Raw genomic sequence first — 7,065 nt, 5'->3', positions numbered from 1 at the left:
ACATCAGATTCAGTAGCAGCACTTAACATTTAATCAGGACTCTACACTGACCATGAGAAATATTACAGATGTCTGAACCAGTGATTTCACAACATACGCGAGACACACTTTTTGACGCCGACGACGTGTCAGATATTTCAAAGACTTATTGTACTTTATAGAGAATTTTAAAAGGTTGAAAATATTTGTCTTCATTAAAGTGAGTAACCAGTGAATCACTATGTGCAGGATGAACGGAGATGAAAAGGAAATAAAAGGAAACAAGGAGGAAACAAGGAAGGAAGATAAGAAGCGATGGAGAAAAGAAGACAATACAACATTAATATTAACTAAAAATTTTAGGGCTGCAAAGCAGCACTGGGTGGGCCCGAGCACATCCATTTTGAAGCGTTGCATGCTTTTTGTCTGAAAAAACAAAAATAACCAGTTCTGAGAGAGAAAGAGACGTGACCTTTGCAAGACATAAAGTTTCCTTTGATCTAGGAAGACTGAAATCAAAGGATTCATGGTCCATGTATGTCCGCGTTACAGAACATCGTGTTTTAATGGCGTGTAATCAAATTTTGACGCCACGCCACGGTCACACCGTGTGATTAAAAAAAAATCCATCAGTCAGTTTTTATCTCCATCTTGTTGTGATGACACTCATCTCAATTTGAAGTTGATCCGATGAAAACCCTGGTACAAGTGTATCAAAGAAAAAATGTGGAATATGGCCAAAATGGCCACTAAATACAAAATATCAGGCTTCCTGTTTTGTTTTTACAATTGCACCCAGAGACTTTTTTGTTTGTTGGTCATGATACACCTGTATATCGATTTTTGTGAAGATAGGTCAATGGGAACACCTTCCGGGGGTCTCGGGGGGTCTCGGGGGGCACCGTTGAGCCATTTTGCGACGCCCATTGAAAATTCCTTCAGAATACGTAAATTTTCACCACTTTCTAACTTTCTGCAAATTTTGGTAAGAAGTTGAGCATGTTAAAGCCCTCAAAAAGCCAATTCATTTGCCTGAATAATAATAATAAATAAACATCAAATATCAATACAACTCAGTTATGCATATATTCAGACACGTGTGATCTCATTCTGTCTGATTGTGATGGAAAACAATCTGATGATCTAATGCTTGGACAGGAATCACCACAGGAAACAATGTGAATGAATAATAATAATAATAATAAATAAATATATACAGGAGCAGTATCAAATGTGATTCAACTTGTAACAAGAATAATATAAAATTTTTAGGGCTGCAAAGCAGCACTGGGTGGGCCCGAGCACATCCATTTTGAAGCGTTGCATGCTTTTTGTCTGAAAAAACAAAAATAACCAGTTCTGAGAGAGAGAGACGTAACCTTTGCAAAACATAAAGTTTCCTTTGATCTAGGAAGACTGAAATCAAAGGATTCATGGTCCATGTATGTCCGCGTTACAGAACATCGTGTTTTAATGGCGTGTAATCAAACTTTGACGCCACGCCACGGTCACACCGTGTGATTAAAAAAAAATCCATCAGTCAGTTTTTATCTCCATCTTGTTGTGATGACACTCATCTCAATTTGAAGTTGATCCGATGAAAACCCTGGTACAAGTGTATCAAAGAAAAAATGTGGAATATGGCCAAAATGGCCACTAAATGCAAAATAGCAGGCTTCCTGTTGTGTTTTTCCAATTGCACCAAGAGACTTTTTTGTTTGTCTGGTCATGATACACCTGTATATCGATTTTTGTGAAGATAGGTCAATGGGAACACCTTCCGGGGGTCTCGGGCTGTCTCGGGGGGCACCGTTGAGCCATTTTGCGACGCCCATTGAAAATCCCTTCAGAATACGTAAATTTTCACCACTTTCTAACTTTCTGCAAATTTTGGTAAGAAGTTGAGCATGTTAAAGCCCTCAAAAAGCCAATTCATTTGCCTGAATAATAATAATAATGAAAATTCCTTCAGAATACGTAAATTTTCACCACTTTCTAACTTTCTGCAAATTTTGGTAAGAAGTTGAGCATGTTAAAGCCCTCAAAAAGCCAATTCATTTGCCTGAATAATAATAATAATAATAATAATAATCCTTACAATTTCAATAGGGTCTCACCAGACACCTTTGATGTCTGTGCTCGGGCCCTAATAATAAAAATGAAAATTCCTTCAGAATACGTAAATTTTCACCACTTTCTAACTTTCTGCAAATTTTGGTAAGAAGTTGAGCATGTTAAAGCCCTCAAAAAGCCAATTCATTTGCCTGAATAATAATAATAATAATCATTACAATTTCAATAGGGTCTCACCAGACACCTTTGATGTCTGTGCTCGGGCCCTAATAACCAGTTCTGAGAGAGAGACGTAACCTTTGCAAGACATAAAGTTTCCTTTGATCTAGGAAGACTGAAATCAAAGGATTCATGGTTCATGTATGTCCGCGTTACAGAACATCGTGTTTTAATGGCGTGTAATCAAACTTTGACACCACGCCACGGTCACACCGTGTGATTAAAAAAAAATCTGTCAGTCAGTTTTTATCTCCATCTTGTCGTGATGACACTCATCTCAATTTGAAGTTGATCCGATGAAAACCCTGGTACAAGTGTATCAAAGAAAAAATGTGGAATATGGCCAAAATGGCCACTAAATGCAAAATAGCAGGCTTCCTGTTGTGTTTTTCCAATTGCACCAAGAGACTTTTTTGTTTGTCTGGTCATGATACACCTGTATATCGATTTTTGTGAAGAGAGGTCAATGGGAACACCTTCCGGGGGTCTCGGGCTGTCTCGGGGGGCACCGTTGAGCCATTTTGCGACGCCCATTGAAAATTCCTTCAGAATATGTAAATTTTCACCACTTTCTAACTTTCTGCAAATTTTGGTAAGAAGTTGAGCATGTTAAAGCCCTCAAAAAGCCAATTCATTTGCCTGAATAATAATAATAATAATAATAATAATAATAATAATAATAATGAATAATAATAATAATAATAATTAAAGCCCTCAAAAAGCAAATTCATTTGCCTGAATAATAATAAGAAAGAATAAGTATCAAATGTGATTCAACTTGTAACAAGAATAATATAAAATTTTTAGGGCTGCAAAGCAGCACTGGGTGGGCCCGAGCACATCCATTTTGAAGCGTTGCATGCTTTTTGTCTGAAAAAACAAAAATAACCAGTTCTGAGAGAGAGAGACGTAACCTTTGCAAAACATAAAGTTTCCTTTGATCTAGGAAGACTGAAATCAAAGGATTCATGGTCCATGTATGTCCGCGTTACAGAACATCGTGTTTTAATGGCGTGTAATCAAACTTTGACGCCACGCCACGGTCACACCGTGTGATTAAAAAAAAATCCGTCAGTCAGTTTTTATCTCCATCTTGTTGTGATGACACTCATCTCAATTTGAAGTTGATCCGATGAAAACCCTGGTACAAGTGTATCAAAGAAAAAATGTGGAATATGGCCAAAATGGCCACTAAATGCAAAATAGCAGGCTTCCTGTTGTGTTTTTCCAATTGCACCAAGAGACGTTTTTGTTTGTCTGGTCATGATACACCTGTATATCGATTTTTGTGAAGATAGGTCAATGGGAACACCTTCCGGGGGTCTCGGGCTGTCTCGGGGGGCACCGTTGAGCCATTTTGCGACGCCCATTGAAAATTCCTTCAGAATACGTAAATTTTCACCACTTTCTAACTTTCTGCAAATTTTGGTAAGAAGTTGAGCATGTTAAAGCCCTCAAAAAGCCAATTCATTTGCCTGAATAATAATAATAATAATGAAAATTCCTTCAGAATATGTAAATTTTCACCACTTTCTAACTTTCTGCAAATTTTGGTAAGAAGTTGAGCATGTTAAAGCCCTCAAAAAGCCAATTCATTTGCCTGAATAATAATAATAATAATAAATATTAACTAAAATTTTTAGGGCTGCAAAGCAGCACTGGGTGGGCCCGAGCACATCCATTTTGAAGCGTTGCATGCTTTTTGTCTGAAAAAACAAAAATAACCAGTTCTGAGAGAGAAAGAGACGTGACCTTTGCAAGACATAAAGTTTCCTTTGATCTAGGAAGACTGAAATCAAAGGATTCATGGTCCATGTATGTCCGCGTTACAGAACATCGTGTTTTAATGGCGTGTAATCAAACTTTGACGCCACGCCACGGTCACACCGTGTGATTAAAAAAAAATCCGTCAGTCAGTTTTTATCTCCATCTTGTTGTGATGACACTCATCTCAATTTTAAGTTGATCCGATGAAAACCCTGGTACAAGTGCATCAAAGAAAAAATGTGGAATATGGCCAAAATGGCCACTAAATACAAAATATCAGGCTTCCTGATTTGTTTTTACAATTGCACCCAGAGACTTTTTTGTTTGTTTGGTCATGATACACCTGTATATCGATTTTTGTGAAGATAGGTCAATGGGAACACCTTCCGGGGGTCTCGGGGGGTCTCGGGGGGCACCGTTGAGCCATTTTGCGACGCCCATTGAAAATTCCTTCAGAATACGTAAATTTTCACCACTTTCTAACTTTCTGCAAATTTTGGTAAGAAGTTGAGCATGTTAAAGCCCTCAAAAAGCCAATTCATTTGCCTGAATAATAATAATAATAATAATAATAATAATAATTACAAAACAGTATTTTAAGTGTAGACATGTAGACAGAATAAAAAGAGTTTTTGATTTCTAATGTCATTGTTGTTAGCCTGCCGAAAAAAGCGTATACTTATGAGTCCAGATTGGTCACAATGGCTTAACGGGGGAATATCCTTATATCGCAGCTAGATTTTTCTGAGAGCAAAGGAGGAAACCTCTTACCTAAATGGACATTTAGTAGATACCTATGTACGTGTGGGCGCAGCTGTTAAAAAACTACTACTAGTGAACATTGAAACATTAAACTATTAAATATGCGATAATATGGCTTTATCAATACATCTAAATAAAATACTGTATAGTGTAATATCAGTTTTGTTGGTTGAAGTGTTGCTCTGTGCCATTAATGAAACCTATTATGACAGACTTTTTACAGTCACTGTGTCCTGTAGTTGTTTTGTTAAATTTTAATAACAGCGACGTAGGAACACACTGTTACACACTGGTGAGTTGTGTTCAACTACAATTGCATTAAGAATTTTGACAGCAATGCAACAATAATAATGTCTATTAAAGCCCTCAAAAAGCCAATTCATTTGCCTGAATAATAATAATAATGAATAATAATAATAAATATAATAGCAGTATATAGTAATAATGGCAGCAACAACAGTATATATAATAATAGTAAATATAATAATAATGAAAATAAAATTTTTAGGGCTGCAAAGCAGCACTGGGTGGGCCCGAGCACATCCATTTTGAAGCGTTGCATGCTTTTTGTCTGAAAAAACAAAAATAACCAGTTCTGAGAGAGAGAGACGTAACCTTTGCAAGACATAAAGTTTCCTTTGATCTAGGAAGACTGAAATCAAAGGATTCATGGTCCATGTATGTCCGCGTTACAGAACATCGTGTTTTAATGGCGTGTAATCAAACTTTGACACCACGCCACGGTCACACCGTGTGATTAAAAAAAAATCTGTCAGTCAGTTTTTATCTCCATCTTGTCGTGATGACACTCATCTCAATTTGAAGTTGATCCGATGAAAACCCTGGTACAAGTGTATCAAAGAAAAAATGTGGAATATGGCCAAAATGGCCACTAAATGCAAAATAGCAGGCTTCCTGTTGTGTTTTTCCAATTGCACCAAGAGACTTTTTTGTTTGTCTGGTCATGATACACCTGTATATCGATTTTTGTGAAGATAGGTCAATGGGAACACCTTCCGGGGGTCTCGGGCTGTCTCGGGGGGCACCGTTGAGCCATTTTGCGACGCCCATTGAAAATTCCTTCAGAATATGTAAATTTTCACCACTTTCTAACTTTCTGCAAATTTTGGTAAGAAGTTGAGCATGTTAAAGCCCTCAAAAAGCCAATTCATTTGCCTGAATAATAATAATAATAATAATAATCCTTACAATTTCAATAGGGTCTCACCAGACACCTTTGATGTCTGTGCTCGGGCCCTAATAATAATAATCCTTACAATTTCAATAGGGTCTCACCAGACACCTTTGATGTCTGTGCTCGGGCCCTAATAATAATAATAATCCTTACAATTTCAATAGGGTCTCACCAGACACCTTTGATGTCTGTGCTCGGGCCCTAATGAAAACCCTGGTACAAGTACATCAAAGTAAAAATGTGGAATATGGCCAAAATGGCCACTAAATGCAAGATAGCAGGCTTCCTGTTGTGTTTTTCAAATTGCACCTAAAGACTTTTTTGTTTGTCTGGTCATGATACACCTGTATATCGATTTTTGTGAAGACCGGTCAATGTGAACACGTTCCAGGGGTCTCGGGGGCACCGTAGAGCCTTTTTGCGACGCCCATTGAAAATTCCTTCAGAATACGTACATTTTCACCACTTTCTAACTTTCTGCAAATTTTGGTAAGAAGTTGAGCATGTTAAAGCCCTCATTTGCCTGAATAATAATAATAATAAGAAAGATAAATAGGTAGATAAGGTGCAGTGGCAAGATGATGGTAATAGAACTGATGATATGATGGTAATGTTATTGTTAGACAGTATATAAAAATAGTACAGTATATATAGTATATAATATAACATAATATTTATTTATATATGATAGTAATTATACCAATATAATAGCAGTATGTAGTAATAATGGCAGCAGCAACAGTATATATATGATAATAATAGTGAATATAATAATAATAATGAAAATAATAATAAAAATAATAAATAAATATGCTAAAATATATGAAAATATAACATTTTTAGGGCTGCAAGGCAGCACTGGGTGGGCCCGAGCACATCCATTTTGAAGCGTTGCATGCTTTTTGTCTGAAAAAACAAAAATAACCAGTTCTGAGAGAGAGAGAGAGGTAACCTTTGCAAGACATAAAGTTTCCTTTGATCTAGGAAGACTGAAATTAAAGGATTCATGGTCCATGTATGTCCGCGTTACAGAACATCATGTTTTAATGGCGTGTAATCAAACTTTGACG

Source organism: Limanda limanda, chromosome 3, assembly GCF_963576545.1.
Source record: "Limanda limanda chromosome 3, fLimLim1.1, whole genome shotgun sequence".
Taxonomy (NCBI): domain Eukaryota; kingdom Metazoa; phylum Chordata; class Actinopteri; order Pleuronectiformes; family Pleuronectidae; genus Limanda; species Limanda limanda.
Note: the sequence above shows the minus strand (reverse complement) of the source record.